Source organism: Archocentrus centrarchus, unplaced genomic scaffold (assembly GCF_007364275.1).
Source record: "Archocentrus centrarchus isolate MPI-CPG fArcCen1 unplaced genomic scaffold, fArcCen1 scaffold_55_ctg1, whole genome shotgun sequence".
Taxonomy (NCBI): Eukaryota; Metazoa; Chordata; class Actinopteri; order Cichliformes; family Cichlidae; genus Archocentrus; species Archocentrus centrarchus.
Genome location: NW_022060277.1, coordinates 938,362 through 964,104, shown reverse-complemented (window position 1 = coordinate 964,104; position 25,743 = coordinate 938,362).

Sequence of the window (25,743 nt, the reverse complement as noted above, 5' to 3'; positions counted from 1 at the left end):
GCCGCAGACTGTGGAGCCTCTGCAGAAAAAGCAAGACATGGAAAAAGGAAAGGAAGGAAAAGTGGACTTGGTGCCGCAGACTTCCTTGTCTCTGCAGGAGCCTGCTGAAGAAAAGCAAGGCACGGAGCAAGAAAAGGAAGTGCCGCAGACTTCCTTGTCTCTGCAGGAGCCTGCTGAAGATCAATCAAAGGCAGAAAAGGAGACTCACTGCTGGAAACTGTGAGATCTTTGCAGGAGTCTTTGAAAACACAACAAGGAAACGAGAAGATCCTCACCACCAAGCTGGAGAAGCTTGAGGAACAACCCAAGCAGAAGAAGAAGAAGAAGCGCAATTGGCTGCTTAGGCTATTCAGCAGAATCAAGTCCTAAAATTCTGATTTTTTTGGTCCTAAAAATCACATTTATACACAACATAATATGTCAGTGAACTTGTCAGAGGTACGGTAACAAATCATTCCTTGTTTTCCCCCCCCAACCGGCCGCGGCAGATGGCTGCCCCTCCCTGAGCCTGGTTCTGCCGGAGGTTTCTTCCTGTTAAAGGGAGTTTTTCCTCCCCACTGTCGCCAAGGGCTCGCTCAGAGGAGGGGATCTTCTGATTGTTGGGGGGCTCTTTAAACCAACCACTGATCAGTTCACTGGCATTACATTTCAGACTCAGCAAAGATGTAAACGGATGACTCCTCACAATCATGACATGACTGCCATGATGTCAGGAATCATCCATTTAAAACATCTTTGCTGAGTCACGTTTGGTTGTTTATCAATATGACTTTTAGGACCCTGAGACCAAATTTAATAAAATAAAAAGAAAAAAAATCAAAGTATCTGTGTGAATGTTTTCATATATACTGTATATACTGTTTTATGGTAAAATACTGGCAGCTGTGGTTGGCAGAACTTCACTATTAAAAATATGGTACAACACATGAGAAATGACATTTTACAACCAACAACTGCTTGTGGTTCATTAAGAAGAAAATAACAGGTAAAGCCCAGTGCACACAAAGACACACGGTTAAACTTTCAAAAGCTTTTTGGTGAAACAGATTGAAATGATCCAATCACTCGTCCAGTATGAAGGTACGGCAGTGTTGAGATCTTCTGTAAAACAGTGTGTGTCTGCATACATATCAATAAAATCCATGGTGCATTGCCTGGCTGATGAAGAGTGTGAGAGTCCAGGTATGACTGCAGAGCGTACTCAGGATGGGATGGAGTCACACATGGACACGATGCTCATGGAGCTGGAACTTAAAGCGAGTGTGGGCACCGGTTCAGCTCGCAGACCCACGTTAACCATCAGGTGTTCACTGTGGACGGGCACGATCCTTTCTGCAGCCAGAAAACAAAGACAAACCAAGCTGGATGGATGCAGTGCTGAAGCTTGATGCTGCCACAGATACTCGTGTGAAATAAGAAAAACGTCCTCTTTCAATTCAAAGCTTTTACATGTCAGGGCTATTCTAAAAAAATCCTCTGGTCTTTTTCAGGTTGTAAACGTCTTCAAATCCAAGTTCAAATTAACAGCATGACATTAGACTGTGTCATTATTCAGTAAACAAAGCTCAAATGCAGGGTCAGAATAAGTATAGCCTTCATTTTTACATGGCAATTAAGCAGGAAAGTGACAGCCAGGAGCTGATAATCAAATACACTTGATCAACTGCTCACCAGAAGTCGTGAGCAGCCCGATGAAAGTCGATGTTTTGGCTGCTCTGCAGTCCATCACGCTACAGACAGAAAGATCATGTCTCCTCCTCATCCTGGCCACACAGAGCAATCCACATGGCCAGGATGAGGAGGAGACAGAGGCAGAAGCAGCAGGGGAGCTATCTGATCAGGCAGAGAGCGCAGGAGAGGGGACCGCAACGACCCCCAGACGAGGCAAGGCACAGAGGAAGAGTAGTGACGAGATGATGGAGGAGGATTTGAAGAGGAAGGAAGTCAGGGAGGTAGAGAGAGAGAAGGAGGGAGCCCGGAGGGATGACACAACACACTTCCTGCTCAGATTAGCTCCAGCCACGAGGAGTTTGCTCCACCAAAGCAGTCATGGATAAGAATTCAAATCCAGGAGCTCGTCCATGAGGCAGAGTTTGGGCCATCACACAATGATCCATTTCTTTAGCTTATTCATTTCCTTATGCATGAGTTTGCTTTTTGGAGGCTTGGTTTAATGAAGAGTCTCAGTCATCCAGGCAGCCAGATGCAGGAGCGCAGCTATATACTTTCTGAGGTGCATGTAGACACATTTTTAGGAACCCCCCTGCACCCATCCAAATACACACACACACACACACACACACACACACACACACACACACACACACACACACACACACACCACACACGCGCACACACACACATAGGCTTTTGTATTTGTTTTATTTTTATTGATATGAATCTGTTATATTGTAACTACAGCACACAGTTGCAGAACAGTGACCTGTTAATTTACTACTAGTAACTTTAGGTTTTATTATTAAAGATTATCATGAACAGCTGATCACAGACACAAACTATGCAAATAAACACTGACACATTTATGAGCTAACAAGCTTTCCTGCTGCTGGACAAGCAGCAGGAAACCAAGGAGCTGGTGGTGGGTTCCGCAGGCGCAGACCCACCACACGGACACCGGTGAACATCCAGGGAGTGGACATTGAGATAGTGGACTCTTATAAGTACCTGGGTGTTCACCTAAACAATAAACTGGACTGGACTCATAACACTGATGCGCTCTACAGGAAGGGTCAGAGCAGACTCTACCTGCTGAGAAGGCTGAGGTCTTTTGGAGTGCAGGGGACACTCCTGAAGACCTTCTATGACTCTGTGGTGGCATCAGCCATCTTCTATGCAGCAGTATGTTGGAGCAGCAGCTTGTCTACAGCTGAGAGGAAGAGGATAGACAAGCTCATCAGGAAAGCCAGCTCTGTCCTAGGATGTCCTCTCGACTCAGTGCAAGTGGTGGGAGACAGAAGGACTCTGACCAAAATAACATCACTGATGGACAAGGTCTCCCATCCCATGCATGAAACTGTTGCTGAGCTGGAGAGCTCCTTCAGTGACAGACTGCTGCATCCTAAATGCACAAAGGAGCGTTACCGCAGATCCTTCCTCCCAGCAGCTGTAAGACTTTATAACCATCACTGCTCCCAACAAAAACCACAATAGCCTACACAATGTAGGATAATATATAATATACTGTAAATAGTCCGGCCTGTTAAGGTTCAACACACAGGCACATCATGTACATTGTATATAGTGTTATTATTATTATTATTAGTATTAAGGTTAATATTGTTTGTTGATTTTATATATATTCTTTCTTAATAGTGTGAATTATTATATCTTTATTTATATTTATAATAACTGCGGCTGCTGTTACACCCAAATTTCCCCTCTGTGGGACAATAAAGGCTGTTTCTTCTTCTTCTTATTATTATTATTATTATATATTATATTATATATTATAGGCCATTATTATAGATGTTATTAGGAAGTGATTAGACAGGAGAGGGGTTTTCAGGAAATACTGTTAAAGGTTCAGTTTATGCCACATATCAGAAGAAGACGAATTAAAGGCACGACTGGGTCGTAACATTCACGTAGTGCTGTTTCTGCTGTCTGTACAGCTCATCGTCTTCATCTTGTTCTCTCGGTGCCTCGAGTGGAGGTGGATTCCCCCGTCTGAAGATGCTACAGTAGAGTGGACCAACACATACGTGAAGGTCCGCGTGTATCAGAACGGCTCTGACCAGCCTGGAGAACAGAGCTGTTTCTACAGAGGCCGAACGGAGATGAACGAAGACCTGCTGAGAACCGGAGACCTCAGTCTGACCCTGAGACAGATGAAGACACAAAGACCTACACCTGCACCGTCTGCAGCAGGGAGGAAACATCCTGATGGAGAAACCAGTGGAGCTGAAAGTCACAGGTCAGAGGATCCAGCATCTAACATCTGAAGCACCAAAATTCATCAATGACATTTCATATGAATGACATCAGTATGTTTATGAATATACATAACAAAGACTACCTACGAAGAATGGAAAGGTCTGTAATTTTTATCATAGGTACACTTAAGCTGTGAGAGACAGAATCTAAAAAAAACAATCACATTGTATGATTTTAAAGAATGAATTTGCATTTTATTGCATGAAATAAGTATTTGATACAGTAGAAAAGCAGAACTTAATATTTGGCACAGGAACCTTTGTATGCAGTCACAGAGGTCAGACCTTTCCTGTAGTTCTGGACCAAGTTTGCACACTGCAGCAGGATTTTGGCTCACTCCTCCATACAGATCTTCTCCAGATGTTTCAGGCAACATTGAGTTTTGGCTCCTTCCAAAGAGGGTTCAGGTCTGGAGACTGGCTCGGCCACTCCAGGACCTTACGGAGCCACTCCTTAGCTGCCCTGGCTGTGTGTTTGGTGTAATTGTCATGCTGGAAGACCCAGCAATGACCCATCTTCACTGCTCTTACTGAGGGAAGGAACTGCTCCTTATAAAGGAGTTGTCCCACAAAACTAAACGTAGGGGAACAGAAAACAATCACAACAGAAAGCACACACACCGGAGCTACACAAACACGTCAGGTAAATTAAATCAAATCATTTCCTGAAATTCTACATAAATAAATATGAACGTAACAGGCAGAGACAACTGTAAACTATAAACACTATTAACAAAGAACTGGCATTGTTACACAGGCAATATGTTTTTTTCTCTAAAGGTTTCCCTTTTTAATTAAACTTAATTACATTTATTTATATAACAATGAAAAGTCCCCTCAGCGTGCTTTGTATTGTAAGATAAAGACCCTACAATAATACAGAGGAAACCCAACAGCCCAAACGACCCCCTATGAGCAGCACCTGGTGACAGTGGGAAGAAAAACTCCCTTTAACAGGAAGAGAACCTCCATCAGAACCAGGCTCAGGGAGGGGGGGGGTCATCTGCTGAGGGGGGGCAGAGATTAATAATCACTAATGATTAAATACAGAGTGAAGTATAAACAGAGTAAATAAGGTGAAGGAAAGGAAACAGTGCATCATGGGAACCCCCCAGCAGCCTGGGCCTACAGCAGCATAACTAAGGGAGGGTAACTCACAGACACTCACAGACTCCGTACAACAATCAGTGGTTTCTTTATTCGGAGCAGGAAGTGAGGCATCAGTCCTGGTTATCAGTCTGTGTGGGACTTCCACAGTCCTGCAGTTTCACTCTGCAGCCTTTCACTGTTTGCTGCTGTTCTTTGCGTTTCAGCTGAGCGCCCTCTGGTGGACAGACACACTCACTTCCAGATTTGAATAACTTTATTAGTATTCTACAGCAGTGCCACTGACATAAAGAGGGTTCAACAGTGACAGAAGAAGATGGAGGAAGCCCCGTGATCCACCGGGTTGGCCTGTCGTGGTGGTGACAGTCACACAGTCATATTCAGTGGAGTCATATTTAAAGGATTCAGAGGTTTCATAACCCAGAAACATGACGATGTAACAAAAGAGAAACTCCTCAGTAATCAAAGATGTTATAAATGTTCTGTCTTTATTTCAGAGTCTCTTTTTATTCTTTTTATTATTAAAAATGAAAATATTTGACTTTTTCTGCTGAAAATGAAACCAAATAAAAAATGTATGAGCATCAACTCAGAGCTGAAGGTCAGCTGTTAGTGTGAGCAATCACACAGAGACCACGGGGATCCAGAGAAACGATCTGATGCACAGGATCTCCTTCTGCTGATATTTCTCTGGAAATGACCTCTGACCTCTGACCTCAGAGCAAACATCAGCTCCTGCTTCAGACTGACCTCGATTACATCTCTGCTGACAAGAGCACGTGTGCACGGATCCCAGCAGTCACTGATGGTGTTGCACCATGAAGTCAGTCACAGATGGAGAACCTCCACCTGCTGCATCCACCAGATTTACCCCCCCCCCCCCCCCCAACCCCCCCGTGTCTCAATCCACTTCAGATACAGGAAAACCAAGCTGAAGCATCACTGTTTGGGCACATGACAGGACTTCCTCTGAGAGACCTGCAAATATGAGTTGCTCTGAAAATGATAACTTCACATCCACCCTGAACACCGGGTCCAGACCGCCTCCTGGTACGGGGTTAAAGTTCACCTGCTGTGCTGATGTGGCGTTGACCCAAACTGTGTTGGAGTTTGTGTGACCCACACTGAGTCACATTAATCTTACTGTGTTCAGTTTGTGAAGCTTCAGTGTAAATCTGCATCCTTCATAATGTTACAGGTAAATCTGAGTCGTGGTCCCTGTGAGGAGCCGGTGACCCCCCAGAGGTCCCGATCCCTCAGGTTGACCACCACTGAGACACACCAGAGGGAGCAGCAGCTCCATTCACAAAACAGAGATTCACAGGACATAAACTCGTGAATATAATTTCAGTACAGAGGATTCAGGAGCAGGCTTTTATTTTGAAATACAAACAGTGCTGTTTGAAGATATGGAAGCCTGTCTATGCCAAAAAACAAAGGTAAAAAGGAAAACTGGAATGAATGAACGAAAATGGCTTTATTGTAGGTATTTATGCTTGAAGCATGATTGCTGCTATATTTATTCTAATGTTAATTTAAAAGTCTTCAGATATTTGAAGTTAAATTGTGCCTTCATTTCACTGAATGTCTCAATATCATAAAAACGCAAGGACTTAACTCGCAGCGAAAACAATGTTACTTTCTGAGGTGCATGTAGACACATTTTTAGCACCCCCCTGCACCCATCCAAATCCATACACACACACACACACACACACACACACACACACACACACACACACACACACACAGGCTTTTGTATTTATTTATTTTTATTGATATGATCTGTTATATTGTAACTACAGCACACAGTTGCAGAACAGTGACCTGTTATTTTACAAACACCCGGACTCTTGCAAATTTCAATTTGTAAATCACGCCGCGCCCACACAGCGCCCACACAGACACACAATATAAGTGGCGCCACAGCAGCGCACAGTTATATTTTCTGTGTAATGGTGCATGCCAAGCTCACCATTACATACATATTTACATCAGAACGGCATATAATCTGAGGACGAGCTGAGAATAAAAACTTACTTACTATGAATCGCCTTCTGAATAACAGGTGTTCGTTTGCAGCGATAAACCGGTCGAATCAGCAATAAAATCCTCTAATACAAAATAATACACTCTCGTGAGTCATTTAGTCACTTCGCTGAATAAATGTAGTCTGTTTTTGATGCATTCTGATAATCTGTTGGCGAGAAAAAACATTGTAAATACTGTTTATGCACGTCAGCGCATAGACTCCTGCTTCCTGCTCAGTTTACGCATGGAGGACGCACCGACTACACACTGATTACGCAGGGAGGTTATGGAGTCACGTGAAAACAAACCCCATAGTGCCATATACCCACGTGTTGGGAATTTTATTGGCTAGCCATCTGTGGTTTTGGATTTCAGATCAGAGTTGACCAATAAGAACGATTGGAGAACATTTGGGGGCATGTCCAGAAAAGCCACATGACACTGTCTGGTTATTATTGGCTCTGGAAAATCCATTTCATAACATGATTGGCTAAATGAGGTGTCAATCCAATTCTGAGGGTCTAGTCTGTCATATAAAAGCATCGTAAGGGCGAACGGCAGCGTTAATGTGACGCTATGAGACCTCAAAGTCGGAAGTCGCTACAGAGGGCCCAGGGGCGGGCCGTTGCCAGTTAACAGGCTAGAGATCCCTTCAGGTGCCTCAAACCCCACTCACACCTGTTGAGGTCACCTGAAGTGACAAGGTCTCACAAATCTCACAGTGCTTTCACAGGAACCCTTTGTGCTAATGACCCACAAAAGTCCAGAAAGTACTATGACCTGGATGACTGAGTAGCTACAGAGACAATGGGTCAACAACCACCTCCAAAGGGGACAACCCCCACTAGGGTTTAAATAAAGTCCAGTCACCTTTGATGAAGTTCTTGAGAACAGCAGGAATGACACTTTGCCCGTCAACAGTGAGCAGCAGGTGGAAGCTATCAGGGATCAAAAAGCATCCAATTTCACCAAATTATGCTGAATATGCATACGGTCAATATGGCTCCTATGACCATGGCTGCAGCCATCTTTACTTGACACACTCACCCCTACAGGTAAGTGCTTGCAAACTTCAATACCATGAAAAAAAGAGCCAAATTTGAAATATTTTAAACTGATAATCAGAATGTTCCTAATTGATTGACTGTCATTAATATTTCAAGATAAAACAGTCAGATGATCTCTTTCTTTAGAGACTGCATTGTGTCTGGGCTCATATTACAGTAGACCTGGCCTACACAAAGATCATTAACACTTTCACACTCAATCAAACCGTCCTGAGAAATATTCTCGTTGTTCCTGATGATCAGAAATCATTCAAATCAATAACTTCATTGGTGTTTTCAATCTTTTAGTCCTATTTGAAAGCTTGAGGTTCAGATCAGCAGTTCGGACTAAGACATCAAAATATACTGTGGACCAAAATCTGTACATGTTTTGTGAAGCTGTAATCTTTACAGGGATTCTGCTGTAGAAACATGCACAGGTAGAGTCGAAGGCTGCAGTGCTGCAAGGCTGGCTGCTCGTCACTGCCTCTGTTACCTGTTGAAGATGAGGCTCTGGCTGCTGGGCTGGGTGGTCAGCATGTGCTCAGCTTCATCACCGCTCTGGGTTCTTGGCTGACTCTGTGTTAGCATGTTGTCTGTGCAGATACATGCAAAGAGCTGAAGTTGTGTTAGCAGTGTAACCACACCTGTTTCTGTCCTGGAGGCAGTTTTCAGTTTTACATCCAGCTTTTGTCCTTTGTGGAAAAAAAAAAAGTATTGTCCATATACTCTTCTCATCAAAAGCTGTAGACGGCTCCACCGTTTTCATCCTCCTGCACAGGAGCTCAAGTCAGCTGATTGTAGCAGGAAGAAAAAAGCATGTAGTTTTATTTTTATTTTCCCTTTTTGCATGCCCGATGTGCAGATAACTGGAGGACCCAAGCATTAACATAATGCAACTGTAATGTCATTAGTCAATTTAGCACAGTAATGAGTTATGTTATTTTGTTACTGAAAAATGTCATGTAATTACATTCATGCATTACAACCAACACTGCTGGTGAGGGTCACCATTCCACCGCAAACCAACATGCAGGAGGCACAGCGTTCACTCGCCCATCAAATAAATGTGGAGCAGATAAAGTGGCACTCCTTAGTTATTGTACTTGGTGACTGTAACATAGGAAACCTCAGCCTGGAAGTGCCCAAATATAGACAGTTTATTAGGTGCCTGACCAGACAAGACAATATTCCAGTTCCCTGTTAGACTACAGTAAGCAATGCTATCACGTGGGTCCCTGTGACGTGCTTGATAACGAGATGTTAATCCAAATATGAGACCTCAAATGATCCGAATATGTTGCAAACTGACCACAAAGAGAGGCAACCTGGCTGTATACATAATCAAGGCTACAAAAAAAGATGTAAAAAAAAAAAAAAAAGAGCCTTTGACAAATTTAAGATTGTCTCATATTTAATTCAATTCAGTTTTATTTATATAGCGTCAAATCACAGTCGCGTCAAGGGGCTTTTTAATTGTTGGTAAAGACCCTACAATAGAGAAACAGAGAAAATCCAACAGTCAAAACGACCCCCTATGAGCAGCACTTGGTGACAGTGGGAAGGAAAAACTCCCTTTTAACAGGAAGAAACCTGAAACCTGAAGAAATAAAAACGAGTGCCGATGACTCAGCAGGGACACGGAGGCCCCCTAAAGCCGGCTCCTCCGCCGCAACGCGGCTGCAAATTTGGGAAAATGCCAGAAGCTCCAAAAGCAGCCAAAGAAAGAAGCAGAGGAAGCCAAAGCAGGGAGTAGCTAACGTTTGGATCATTGGATCCAGCTACATCAAACGAGGAGAGGAGGGCAGCACACCAGCAGTTTGGGCACAATTTTGGACTCAACGCCACAGTTAAGTGGTGTGGAAAAGGTGGGATGCGTTGGGACGGCGTCCTTCCCCGTTTCTATGCCGAGCTCTCCTCACAGAGGCCCCCTGATGTTTTGGTGATCCATGCTGGAGGCAACGATCTGGGACTCACATCCGCCCAGAAACTGTAATGACGACCCAACTGAGGCAGCTGCATGCAGACTTCCCCGCCATGAAAATTGCCTTTTCCAGCGTCAATGAGCGCCAAGCATGGCGTTACGGAAGTCCACGGTGGATCGACAGCAACAGGAAGCTTGTCAATTCGAGTGTGAGAAAGGCTGTCGACTCCTTTGGAGGTGTCGTCATTGAACATCCTCAGCTGAAATATTACGACAATCAGATATTTCAGGGGGATGGAGTCCATTTCACCCAGAGAGGCAATGAACTGTTCCTGAAGAGCATTCACTCTGCCATCAAGAAGCTTCTTCAGGACCCACTGCAGAGAACAGAAACCAACAACCCCAACCGGTCACGCAGATGACCGCCCCTCCCTGAGCCTGGATCTGCCGGAGGAAAAGACAAAAAAATGTTTTTACACCTTGTCATTAAAATGTGCAGCCATGTTCATTTGGGTTGATGCCCTGCTCCACCAGTTCCGTCTTTATTAGCTTGAACGTGCCTGTAGCATCCAGTGACACCTGCAATAAAAATCACAGCAAAACGAATTAAAAGTGGACGAAACAAATCATGTTGGCAACAAAAAGGCTAAAGCACAAATGCATTTGTAAAACTGGAGGAGGTTGGGGACAGACACTGTTTTTTCAGATGAGCTAATAAGCAAATCATCAGTGTACAAATCCACAAGATTTTCCATTTTTCCACATTTTACACCATGAATTCCTGGGTGGCTCATGACGACCCTTGTAGTGTAGTGTTTGTGTGGACAACTTCGCAGTCACAACAAAATGAAAGGACACCGATGTTTGGATGGGGGCTTCCTCCAATGAAAAACACTTTTTCAGTACTTGGACCCAAGCAGACACGTGCATACTTGTGATGTGACAAGTACAATACTAATGTGAGTCTGCATCTGCATTTTTTCTGTGTCAGACCTGATGCCACAAAACATAGTGGGCATGAGAAACATTTTGGTTTTTGAGTTTGTATAATAATTTGAAGTCTTTCCTACAAGGGGCTGAGAGGGGTTCTTCTATAGCAGGGGTCATCAACTACATTTATCCAAGGGCCAGAATCTTTCTTGGCACACAGTGTGAGGGCGAGATGCTCTTGTAAAGTTAAAATAAAATTAAAAGAATAAAAAAATAAAATGATCTAATTTTATCCTAAGTAATATATCTGATATATCAGTTTTCCTTTCAAATTTATACAAGTTTTACTGATGTGATGTGCAAGTCTTGCACTTACATGTTCTTCTCCTTTGACGGTTGTTATGGAGACACCGCAATTGTGTGCCGTTGTTTTCATTATAGATATGATGAGCACAGGAAACAATAAAATGTTACATGAGAGCAATGAGTTTATCTATGCACAATCTACTTTTCAGAAGGCGTTTTTGTTGTAGATTTTTTAAATGAATGTAGAAACATGAAGAGTCCAAATGCAAAACCCTCTAAATCTGCCTGGACACTTTTCTTTTAAAAGAGCATTTTTCTTTATCTGGATCTTATGGTAAATTTGAGTAAATTCACAGGTAATGGTGAGGTTCCCTTTAAAAAAAATAGTCATTTACCTACTTTTTAATAAATAATATTTTGTTTTGAGGGAAACCAGCAAAATCTTCAGTCTGTCCTCTGCCCAGTGTGAATGAAGCTAAAAAGTGCAAATATCAGACTATGATAAAAAGATTTCTACATAGATTCACACAGTACAGCTGCAATGGCACAAAATGGCAGCACATTTATTTTTCTTAGAGTAACATACAGTTCCATTTTTAGTAAAACACCTTCAAAACTTGTTACCCTCAATCCAATCAGCCTTTACAGAAAGTCTTTTGAATGAACTTGATTTAATTGTGCACATGGATCAGACATGATTGGAATGTGGTGAAATAATGTCATTTCTCCTTTTCCCCTCACTTAATTTTACTAGTTTTTGGTCTCCAGGGTAAAATGAAGAAAATTTACAAATTGTTTGTTACTGATGCTATAGGATGAAAATAGTATGGCAGATATATATAATGCATTATATGACAAATGTGATGGAAGACAGTAATTCATTGTGCCGAGAAAAAGACACAATCGGGTTAAGGCAGCTGATGTATCAACGTGTTACAGCACAGAGTAGTAGTAGTAGACAACCTTTATTGTCATTCATTATACACCCAAATGTATGCAGAACGAAATTTCGTTGCATTTAGCTCGTACAGAGATTAAAAAAAAAAAAAAAAAAAAATCGTAACAATAAAATATATACCAGCATAATTTTAAAAGTTTTACATAATATGATAGATGGCATCGCTAAATAAACACAAAGTATGTAAATATCTAAAAATGTAAAGATGTAGCACCAGGAATATTAAATATAGGTTTATAGGATAAATACATAAATACACAATATAAATAACAGCATGGATAAGTATAAATAAGTGGCTAGTGAAAAAAAAAAAAAAAAAACTTGTTCTTATAGGAGAGGTAGATAAACATGCACAGATGGCATAAGGCTCAATCATCCTTGAAAATGTCCTTTATGTTGTGAGTTCAGCAGTCTAATGACATGGGGGAAAAAACTGTTACAGAACCTGGTGGTCCTGCACCGAATACTCCTGAATCTTTACCAGAAGCCAGCAGGGAAAACAGTCCACAGTGAGGATGCGAGGGGGCACTGATAATGTTGTGTGCTCGGGATAAGCAGCGCACTGTTGCGAGGTCTTGAATGGAGGAAAGAGAAGACCCGATGATTTTCTCCGCTGTCCTCACCACTCTCCTCACATTCTTCCAGTCGGAGGCACTGCAGCCTCCACACCACACAGAGATGCAGCTCGTCAAAATGCTCTCTATGGTGCTCCTGTAAAATGTAATGAGGATGGGTGGGGGCAGGTGGACTCTCCTCATTTTCCGCAGGAAGTACAGACGCTGCTGTGCCCTCTTGACCAGTGACATGATGTTTACAGACCAGGTGAGGTTGTCTGTGATATGCACCCCCAGGAACTTTATGCTGTTGACCACCTCCACAGACTTGGTGTTAATACAAAGTGGAGCATGTCTGGGTTGGTTCTTTCTGAAGTCGATAATAATCTCTTTTGTTTTATCCACATTCAGAATCAAGTTGTTGGCACTACACCAACCCGCCAACAGCTCGACTTCCTCTCTATATGCCAGATCATTGCCATCCTTGATGAAGCCCACCACTGTAGTGTCGTCTGCGTACTTGACGATGTAGTTGGTGGCAGACTTAGGAACACAGTCGTGAGTCATCAAGGTGAACAGCAGGGGGCTCAGTACACATCCTTGAGGGGATCCTGTGCTGAGGGTAATGACATTGGAGATGTTCTGTCCAATTCTTACTGACTGTGGTCGTTCAGTGAGGAAGTCCAGCAGCCAGTTCCGCAGAGGGGTGCTGAAGCCCAGGGATTCCAGTTTGTTCACCAGATGCTGTGGAATTATGGTGTTGAACGCCGAGCTGAAATCCAAGAACAGCATCCTCACATGAGTGTTTTTCTCCTCCAGATGTGCAAGGCTCAAGTGAAGAGCAGAGGAGATGGCATCCTCAGTGGAGCGGTTTGGCAGGTAGGCAAACTGGAAGGGATCAAATGTGGTGGGCAGTCTGGAGATGATGTGCTCCCTAACCAACCTCTCAAAGCACTTCATCATGATTGGAGTTAGTGCAACAGGCCGGTAGTCGTTTAGAGATGAGATATGAGGTTTTTTTGGCACTGGGATGATGATGGCAGACTTAAAACATGACGGGACTTTGGCTAGATCCAGTGAGGTGTTAAAAATGTCTGTTAGAACATAAGCCAACTGGTCTGCACATTCCCTGAGGACCCGACCCGGTATGTTGTCGGGGCCAGGGGCCTTCCGTGTGTTGACTCTCCTCAGAGTCCTCCGCACATCAGCGATGTCAAGACAAAGTACCTCCTCCTCCTGATGGGGGACAGCTCTTACTGCCAGGGTGTTATTTAGTTCCTCAAATCTCCCAAAAAAGTTGTTTAGTCCATTTAAAAAGTCCACATCATCATCACACACAGAAGGAGCCACCTTATAATTTGTAATGGTCCGTATGCCATGCCACATGTCCTTGGTGTTAGAGGAGTTTTTGCTAATCTAATAGCACGATTTAAATTGGCTCTCGCTGTTCTCAATGCATTCTCATCACCAGACTTGAAGGCTGAGTTTCTGGCTTTGAGCACTTTGCATACTTCATTGGTCATCCATGGTTTTTGATTGGCACGGGTGGTGATGGTCTTTGTGACGCTGACGTCCTCCATGCATTTGTTTATATATGCTGACACAGTCATGGCATACTCATCCATGTTGATGTGGTCACTGTAAGTGGCAGCTTTCTTGAACATATCCCATTCAGTGCATTCAAAACAGTCTTGTAATGCCTCCATAGCCCCCTCAGGCCACACCCTCACCTGCCTCACTGTAGGTTTTTCTCTGATCAGCAGGGGCTTATATGCAGGAATTAGCATAACAGATAAATGGCCTGAAGAGCCAAGGTGGGGGCGGGGGGCTGCCTTGAATGCACCCTTCATGTTGGTGTAGGCCAAGTCTAAAGTGTTCATACCTCTGGTTGCACAGTCCACATGTTGATGGAAGTTTGGAAGAACTGTCTTCATATTAGCCTGGTTAAAATCCCCGGCAACAATGAAAAAGCCTTCAGGGTGGGCTGATTGCAACTCACTGATGGTACGGTAGAGAACACTCATAGCTTCCTTTGTATTAGAACTAGGAGGCACATAAACAGCAGTGATGGAAACTAGAGTAATCTCCCTAGGCAGATAGAATGGTCTGCAGATTACAGTCATCAACTCAATGTCCGGTGAACAATGGCTTGAGACAAACTTAGCGTTCCTGCACCAGTTGTTATTCATGTATATACACAGACCTCCGCCTCGGGATTTTCCACTGGAAGTGCAGCTCCTATCAGCACGGAATATGGTTAGCCCCTCGATGTTTACAGCATTATCCGGGATTGATGGGTTAAGCCATGTCTCTGTCAAAATTATTACGCAGCAGCTTCCCATCTCTCGCTTAGTAGATAATTCCAGCTGCAGATGATCCATTTTGTTCTCCAGAGAGCGAACGTTGGAGAGAAAGATGGAAGGAAGCGGCGTTCTGTAAGGGTTTGCTTTTAGCTTAGCTGTTAGCCCTGCTCGACAACCGCGCTTCCGCTTACGGTCACAACGCCTCCGCCTACTCCTCTGTCGGCTGGTTCTGCTGGTCGAGTCCACTGCTCCATAGGCCCCTGGGTCTTTTCGTAGCACTCCGAAGCTGCGCAGCCACTTCTTAGTAGTCCTGGTAACGGAGCCAAAGTCGCTAAAAATACGTAATTTCAACAGATGTTGACGATCATACACTAACACCCAATTATTTTTTTTAACTGATTCTAAAATCCTATGTGGCATATTTTAATTAAAAAAAATTCGTTCCTATCGCGAGCTCATGCAGCCGCAGCCGCACAGGGCGCCGCCATGCTTGAAAACCACTCCACCCACCGGTAAGGAGGCGGTAAGGTTTGGGACAACGGGTGCCTCCCAACCTAAACTCCAGACTGGGCTGCTCTCCAGCAGGTGGTGACAGAGAGAACCTTTGAAGGATGGAGGTGAAAAACAAAAATAACTCCATCCGGGCCAGCTGTTCTCCAAGACACACACGCTTGTCGTGATGCACACTCTGTGTGTGTGTGTGTGGGTCGATTCAGGAGAGCCTTCAGGGTGGCTTCTCTTGGTGGGTGGAGTGCTTTTGCTGGAGGAGGCAGAATTGGTCGACTGTTATGTTATTCATTCGAGGGTTTAATTTCGGCAGCTTTTGAGATTTTGCAAATAAATCGTAAATAATTTTAAGAATGATCCACATGGTTAGAAGGGAAGCAAACTAAGCAAATAAAAGATTTTTCTTGGTGGATTTTTGTGGACTGTAATCATTGCTAGGTCGTGTTTTATAATCATCGGTAATAAAGGAAGTCAGAGCTCTGGGAATTTGAGCCACCTCTTGAACTTTGTTTGAGCTTCATGCACTTCAAGACTTGTTGCTGTCCTGAAAACCCTCCATCTGTCACCCTGTCATCATGACAAGTAAAATACTAACAATAATAAGAGAAAATACATTTGACCACTTGACTGTTCTATAAAACAGTTTATAAAACAGTTAAAAGTGTTTTCTGAATTATTTCAACACTTTAATGGTCAAAATCGTGGAATTTATGCACTTCCTGTTCACACACACGGAAGAAAGGCGGGGTGATCCAGTGCAGTGCCCTGGCTCACCTCTGGGGGCGCTGTGTCACATACAATAAATGAAGCAGGCGTTTGGTGCATGCCCATTGCTGTCTGTCTTTATATCGCCAATATACATGATTGATTACACATGTGCTACACATGCTGATGTGCCAGAGTTTGACCTTACATTAAATATTATGTTATTCTTGCCATCAATTTTGAACTGTATGCAGTTGATTAAAGCATAATTAATCATTAGTATTATTAAAAATTAGGGCTGGGACTTTAACGCGTTAATTTCGATTAATTAATTATAGGGAAATTAACGCGTTAAAAATTTTAACGCATTTTAATCGCACTTTGCACCGTGGAACGTTTCTCAGTGCACGAGTTCCCGGCATACAGATTATATCGACGCACAATGTCCAAATTAGGGGCCGCATCCTGCGAAGGACCCGGCCCACGTCTTTCGCAGCCCACGAACACCACAAAGGCCGGAAGTGAGCGGCTAGCCTTCATATCAGCTGCCGTCACCTCTGCGTAGCTCATGTCGACTAGCAACCGTAAGTGCGAAGCACAGCTGTGTAAAAGCAGCTGTTAAACGGAGAACGAACTTTTTCTCCTTTTTGTGGTTTAATTTTAAGTCTTTAATTCAAAATAAGCTGTTAAAACAAGCATAACACATTTCAACATCAAGGAATACAGCTGAGCTAATGATTAATTTCCAACTATAACAAGTGAGACATTAATGTTGAATAAAACTATCCAGTTATGATGCTTAACTTTAATTTCAGGTGTTTGTTTATCACAGGAGCACTTCCACCCTTCATTGGTCTGTGTAGTAGACTGGTGGGAAAATAAACAAAATTTTGAAGTTTAAGCTTATGTATATTGATTTATTCATCAACTAAACTTAAATTAATATTTCTCATGTCAAGTATTGAAATGCGATTAAAATGCGATTAATTTCGATTAATTAATTACAAAGCTTGTAATTAATTCGATTAATTTTTTTAATCGAGTCCCACCCCTATTAAAAATATAAGCTTCTAATTTGGGTTCATGCATGTGAACATCCGACTCCAAATGAGTCAGTGCCTCACCGTCACAAACCTCACCGCACGTCACTGCTTAAAACAAACATGGAGTCAGGATTTCCTGTTTTAATGAATCGTCACCAACAGAAGGATATTTAAATATCAGGAAGATCAAATTTACAGAAAAACCTCGGACAATATAAAACACTGATGTAGCTTCCACGATGGAAAAATGCAACCATGTGGAAGTGCTCTAAGTCTGTTTTCTGTCTGAAAGCCAGTGTGCAGATTCAGCCCTCCTCATCACATTTGGGGTTTCGCAACCAAGATGGTGGAAACGTTTGAGGTACGACGGACGGACGAGCCGACCGTCTGTGGCAAGCTGGGAACAGCTGACTGTGATGTGCTCAGAGTCCAGGAGGGGGGCCCAGCAGGTACAACACCATTGCCCAGAGAAGCCAGATAGAGGCCCTGGCTATGAACACAGTTTGTATCCATCCCAGGCTGGTTGCACTGCTCCCTGGGGGGGGGGTCTGTCCATAGCCCTGAAGCTGAATCACAGAGAGGCAGACTGTCAGTAAAACCACAATACAGAGCTCTTGTCTCAAATTAAAGGCACTACATTTCATGAAATCCAATCAATTCCCCAGATAATGACTGAAATAGAAACAGATCACGTGTGTTTAATAATTGGAGCTACTTACATGAGGGACATGTGGGGGGGGTGTTGCTTAAAGGTCCATGAAGTGGACAGTCCTTTCTTTGTCTCTCCTCCTAAATCTAGCTCTTGTGTTCTGAAACCAAGTCTTCACCTATAAAGAGGAAAAAGACAGATTAATGAGCCAGACATGAACATGAATTAAATTTAATATACTTGTATTGTAGCAACCTTCAAAGAATAAAAACACTCACCTGTTTGTAGGTCAGTCCTGTCATCTCTGCCAGCTCTTCCATTTCATCTGGTTTGAGATGAGTCTGCAGACTGAAGCGAAGATTAAGAATATGTAGTTGCCTCTCTGAGAAAACCACCCGGTCCTTTCTCTTAGGTTTCTCTGCACTCTTCTCTGGAGCAGTGAAGGGAGCATGCAGAATCAAACCCGTGTTGCCATCCTCATTCTTTGGGACAGCAAGAACCTGTTTCTCCTCTGTGGCAGGGCTGCTGTTGCTTGTATCATTATGGAGAGCATTTTCAGCCCATGAAATGATGTCTGCCAGGGGGAGACTCCCTTCAGGGCTGCTGCCAGAACTCCACCAATCTGAGAGGGTAAAGAGAGCGAGGCCAAGTAAGAACAAGTCTATACAGTCCGCATCAGTCAGTATGGTTACTGATGTGTTTGCATAAGATACTTTAGAACAGAAATGATACAAAGATAATTTGATGAAGTTTATACAGAACAGTTTCACACTCCCACAAACTTTCTCTGCATTTTAGTTTGGCTGCATTCTTAAACTTTGTCACCAGATGGCACCACTTTAAAAACAGAAGGTTAAAAAACTGTTTGGATATTTGGAAAGTCTTTCAAAACCAAGACGGACCTGAAGAGGACTCTCTGCTCAGCTGTGGAGGGAGAAATGGTGACTTCTGGTATCAGGCCTTAAACACAGAGTTTAGCCACCTCTGCTAATATTGGCTCATTGGGCAACAATGCTGAGTACATACCTGGTGAGAAGCAGTCCTCCATGGAAAAGTGGAAATTCATCCAGTCCTCCATCTTTGCAGCAGATTTGGTGTTTGTAGATCAACACAAGAAAAACTTCAAACCAAGCAGGATGGCGCTTTGTGTCGGAAGACTGACTCAAGAGCAGTGCTCCTGAGCGGGCTTTTAAGGAGGTGTGTGGGGGTGGGTGGGGGGTGTTGAGCCGTTCTTTGTGAGTCGCTTTACAAAGCAGTCGTGCCGGTGCCATCAGCTGACATCATTTGCATTCATTTAAAACGATTTCTCAGGTTTGAAAGGAAATAAATTGCAGTTAGAAAGCAGCCATATAAATGAGTCTTACCAAATCCTTCCAGCTTACACTTTCCAAAATATTAAACTCTGAATGCCCAGAATGACTTTATGATTTTACTCACTGATTCATCAAGAAAAGACAAAGTATAATTTCACAGACTCAGATTCATGGAGTCATGATTGTTTGGAAGATTTAAAGCATAAGTTGTAAAGGTGGCCAAAGACTGACTTAAGAACAATACTGAGTCTGTTTATAAATGATAAACTTTGATAAACCTGTGACTAAGACTTTGATAAACCTGTGTGGTTTGACAAAGATTAACATTACAAACCTGAGGCGGCCACAAGGCAAATTTAGCTGTATTATTATAAAGGCAAACTGGACAGCTACACTAAAGGGATTGTGTAGTTTTGTTGAATTAGCTTTGCTTTTCTTACTTTAGTTGATCCATTATTTACACTTTAGTTTCTCTGCTAAACAGCACAAAGGCTCAGGATTTTAGTCTCTGCTTAAATCTCAACAAAAGCCACTTTGAAGCCCATCATTGTTGCAGCAGATTCTCTGCTGCTTACATTTTTGACTTTGAGCCATTTTTAATTTCAACCCAGAACTGACTTCTGTGTTATTAAAGCCACATTGACACAGGCTTAGAGAGAAGTTGGAGACCTCCACAATCCCAAATGCTTGGGACCTCCAGCAGCAGCTGGGTGGATGCTGTTGGCCAGTACATGTTTCCCTACCAACTTTCTTTTATTGAGTCTAACACGTCCTAATACAAACACCTTTACCCCCATTATGTTCCTTATGGCCCTGGTGCCGTTTGTGGTCCCAGGTTTCTGTCTGCATTGACTTGGTAATTAATCCCATCAGTGGTATCAGGATGTGAGGCAGGGACTCTAACAGACACATTAGCGTATGTTTAGTGGCCTCTGGCTGAACTGGGTGTCTTTTCTGATTTTGAATGGGCCAGACGAAGTGTCTGCGGGGGTTGATGAGGGCAGTTAGCCTTGATATTCATGAACCTTCTCCAAATGACCTGCACCAACAAATATTCTGACTTTAGTTCTAAATTAGTGCTGAAAGTCAGTATTTGGATGTAGTTTTGGTATAATTTGCTTTATTTTGAGACATCTTCATTCATACCTGGATTAAATTCTTCATGTTCACATCAATCATGCCAGCTGAAGGATAAGAAATCAGACACAGGTCAACAAGGAAAAAAAATCCAAATTGTAGTTAAAGATTATCAGTTGTCACTTTCAGAGTGTTTCATTTAATAAAGTTACTAAAGACAAAACGAGTGTTCAGGGCTGTCATCTGGATATTCAGTTCAGATTTACTAACGTCTGCAGCAGCACAAACCTGTGAACCCTCAGCGTGAAGACTCAGCGAAGAGTTACAGGACAGAGTCAAAGTTTCAGCACTGAGCTCACAGCTTTGAGCCATCCTCGGGTGACAATTACACTCATAACATTTTCCCCTCTCATTCCAAATAAATGAACACTCCAACTATCACAGATCCCACACCCAAAGTAACACGTGCTTTTTTCACTTATATTTGGTCTTAATCTTTCATAAATCACATTTGGATGATTCACTGAAATATTCTGCTAAAGTTTTGTGCTGGGAAAGGGAAACTTGTAAAAATACATGTTCAATAAGGCCAGCTACCAAAATATTTGTGTCCACGTGTTTGTCCTAAAATTCCTCATTAAATCCCAAAAGCAGATTTTTAACACCAAACAAGGGTTTAGCTGTGGTGCAGAGTGTTAGTAAATCTGTCCCACAAGGATCCAAGTACCCAAAACTACATGTCCCTCAAAGATCCTTCAACTCAGGAGAGTATTCAGAGGTACAAAGTAAGTGTTTATTAATCCAAATAACACAACAGTAGTTACACATTAAATGAAAGCACTCCATCCACCGAGAGAAGCCGCCCTGAGGACTCTCCTGAATACACACACACACACACACACACACATACACACACACACACACACACACACACACACACACACACACACACACACGCGCGCGCGCAACATGGAGGACATTTTAGAGTCTGTATCTGTTGATTTGGTCACATGGCTGTATTGTTGGATTTAGACCTTTCCAAACACTGTTTGGTGTTCAGTCTGAACCATCCCTACTGCTTTAAAGCTTTTTTTGTACCATTACCTCCTATGTTTTTGAAAAGCTTTTGGTTACGTGTGCTTAAATAAGATTTCCATCATAAATTTGATGTAGCAAAGAAACTCATTTGTCCATAAAAATCACCAGAATGAAGAAATGATGGAACTGAATTTAGAAAACAGTTGAAGTATGTTTCTGTGGCTCAGAAAACAGAAATGCATTCATTCCTAAAGTACCTCCCAGCTTCTTTTACTAACCTCTTTTCGATGGGATTTTCATCAAGGTCAAGGAAAAGTGGGTAGGAAAAGTGATGAGGAGTTAGGAAAATAGAAGAGCGGTGCTTTGAGAATTCAAACAACCACAGATGAGTTTGGTGATGGGATCACAGTTATGATGAAAGGGGATATGTTAGCACAACAGGGATGGATGCTTTCCAACAGGGAATATGTTGGATTTGCTACAGGAGTGAATGCATTTTGTTCAGACTGCAGCATCTGATACCAGCTTCATGGTCCGCACTTCCACACTGGCTGTGTTTTTGCCAACATGGAAGCTACATCCATGTTTTATACTGTCTGAGGTTTTTCTGTAAATCTGATCCTCCTGCCATTTCAATATCCTTCTGTTGATGCTGCTTCATTAAAACAGAGGCTGTTTGCATGTCGTGTCTGAAATGAGTTTTCCAATAAGCGAGGACTTTGGTAGAATGAAATCCTGCCTCCATGTTTTTATGAGCAGCTAACATGATGAAGGGTTTTCAGGACAGCTTGAGGTGCATGGAGATTAATAAAATTGAAGAGGTGCCTCAAATTCACAGAGCTCTGACTTTATTACCGATGACTACACAAATACAGTGAAATTCAACACAACTTACTGTAGCAGTGAATCCAGTCCATAAAAATCCATCTATGGTTTGCTTCCCTTGTAACCATGAAGGATAGGGGGGGGATGGGGATGTCATCCCTAGAGATATTTACAATTTATTCACAAAAATCTCAAAAGCTGCCCGTCATCATAAATGGTTACATTAAAGCATTTGAAATTGGTTCCCAACCAAAGAATCTCAAAGGTTTGGCTGTAACTTTAAAATGAAAGTTAGGTTGGAAAACGAACATGAACTAATGAAACAAAACCATGAGGTTTAAAATGACTTCAATCCTTTTATTTGCAGTGAACTTATGTTGGAAAGTCAAACTAATTCCAACAAGAAATCAGAAGAGCAAAATGAAAGAAGACAAAAGGAATCCTGACTGTTCTGCTTTTATGGTGAGGAGCTGTGATTTGGCTGGGCTGCAGAAGATTTTCATATCTCCAACCAGGACACAGAAGTCTGAGGATGGCTGCTTTAGACACAAACTTGATTTTCTCTTATCAATATGAAAATATGCAAAGTTTCAGGTCCCCACCATGTTTAGTTTTCTCAGAAATAGCTGAAAGGATGAAGGTAGGACTGCTCTTAGAGGGTTTTCTTGGATAATTTATAAGAGCCATTTGAAGAGGACAGATCCTTCAGATTCTGGAGATGAACTCTTGACTATGAATAGAGAAAAATGTAGCTCAAAACAAAGATGGATTCTTGAAGACTAAAATATTGGATGTTCAATGACTGACAGCAGATATGGAGGCAGGGACTGATATTTTACAGCTTCTAATTTGGAAGATTAACAAGTCTCAGAACTAAACTAAAAATAAACCACTAACATTGTTGGAACCATTTTTCCTACTGAACGAAATCCACCAACTGTATTAGTGTGAGGAAGAAGCACAGATCAACCTGTGACAGGCTGAACTCCCTTTTGCTGATCAGACATGGCACAGCACGATTTATCATAACTTCAGATATTGTAGATCATGGTAGACAAAAACACAGAGGCAGGATATCATTTCATTTATTTATTGAAAGAAATAATGTTATCAAATAAATGAACACTCCTGCTATTACCAATCCCACCACCAACACAACATGCTTTTTTCACAGTTACATTTGGTGTTAAAGCTCAAGTCAAGTTTGGATGATTCAGTTAAAATATTCTAAGGTTTTGTGCTGTGGAAGAGAAACTTGTAAAAATACATACGCAATAAGGCCAGCCACCAAAATATTTGTGTTCCCTAATTTCAGTCCTAAAAGTCTTCATTAAGTCCCAACAGCAGATTTTAAACACCAAACAAGGGTTTAGCTGTGGAGCTTTGAAAAGCTTTTTCCATCCCAACAACGTTTTGATCCCTCTCCTTCTTCAGTTTCTGATTTGTGCCCTTTCTTTGTGCCTCTCCTTCTCTGCCTGTTCAATCATCTCTAGAGAGGATTCTAATAAAATAGTCGTGATCGAGCGCGTTCTCGAAAGCGCGTGCTGGAGCGCCTTTTGTGTGTTTGTGTGTGTTTGTGTGTATGTGTGTGTGTGTGTGTGTGTGTGGGGGGGGGGCATGAAGAGGGGAGGTGAAGGAGCACATACTACAGACAGCATATACTACAAAATAAAGGCGCTTCTTTACAGTAGGTCTGTGGGTGTTTTATTTTGAAAGGGATAAAGAATCACATCAAAGAGATTCTTTATTCCTTACAGTAGGTCTGTGGGTGTTTTATTTTGAAAGGAATAAAGAATCACATCAAAGAGATTCTTTATTCCTTACAGTAGGTCTGTGGGTGTTTTATTTTGAAAGGGATAAAGAATCACATCAAAGAGATTCTTTATTCCTTACAGTAGGTCTGTGGGTGTTTTATTTTGAAAGGAATAAAGAATCACATCAAAGAGATTCTTTATTCCTTACAGTAGGTCTGTGGGTGTTTTCTTTTGAATGGAATTCCAGAATTCATTCCAGAGTGCATCTAAGGCATAAAGCCTTTGATCTTAGAACGTATAAACAGGCTCAACATTCAGACAGTTAGTGAAGCACAAACCAAGAAGGCTGTCAGACCCAAAGCAATCAGACGCTTAAACCACAGAAGCAAACCTGAGAAGGCAAAACTCTGAAGCACCTGCAAAGATGTCACACCCACGAAGACCAAAGAAAGGCAACATGCAGACGGGTGTGAACTATAATGCAAGGGAGCAGATCGCAGCTCCGAAGCAGCAGCTGGAATCCCAGGAAAAGGCAGAAGATTGGGAAAGTGAATGCACTGCCTCAAACTTTTGCCTTTATAGTGTCAATTCTTCTTCTTCTTCAGATCATTCAATGGTACAAGACCAGTACAATAAGCTGAGCATTACTCACCATAACTACCAAAAAGCCACAAAGGCACAAATTACCAGTCTGACACGGAAACTGAAGGAAACTGAGCGTAAACTAAATGAACTTCAGAATTGTTTCCTTGGCACCGATAATTCAGAGGACACAACCGTTCTGATGAGCCAGCTGCTCGAATCTCAGACCAAAGTAAAGGAGCTCGAAGCCAACAACACACATTTAGAGAAAACCATTAAGGATATGACAGAAGAGCATCATATGCTTGCCAGTCAATTTTCCGACAACAACGTGGTTTCAGAGCGCACCATTAATGAGCTGAAGAAACAACTGGCAGAGGCTCGTTCACCACGAAACCTGAAGGAACAAAGTAGCCAAACTGCTGCAGTACTGAGTGCAAAGCCTTCCCGCCGAGCCACGAAGGCTTCACAGGCTGACTTCAGATCTGCCAAAGAGGCTGACCTTGAGCTCAAGTGTGGCAAACAGCAAGCGCAGATCCAACAGCTCCAGCAGCAGCTCCAGCTGCAGCTCAAGCAATTTGATAACAACAACGTGGTTTCAGAGCGCACCATTAGTGAGCTGAAGAAACAGCTGGCAGAGGCTCGTTCACCACGAAACCTGAAGGAACAAAGTACTGCTGCAGTACAAACTGCTGCAGTACTGAGTGCAGAGCCTTCCCGCCGAGCCACGAAGGCTTCACAGGCTGACTTCAGATCTGCCAAAGAGGCTGACCTTGAACTCAAGTGTGGCAAACAGCAAGCGCAGATCCATCAGCTCCAGCAGCAGCTCCAGCTGCAGCTCCAGGAATCTCAGAGACAACTGGAGGAGCAGGCAATCCAACACAGACAGGAGAGAGAGAAATTCCAGTCTGAAATGAATGAGGTAAAATCCCTGCTGACTAACTACAAGAACCTTCATGCTTTCTACCCTAAAGTCATGGAGGAGGAGAAGGAAGAAAAGAGCAGCATGGGAACTCCACTGGAAAAAGCAGAGGCAGAGAAGGAATTCCTGCCGCAGACTGTGGAGCCTCTGCAGAAAAAGCAAGACATGGAAAAAGGAAAGGAAGGAAAAGTGGACTTGGTGCCGCAGACTTCCTTG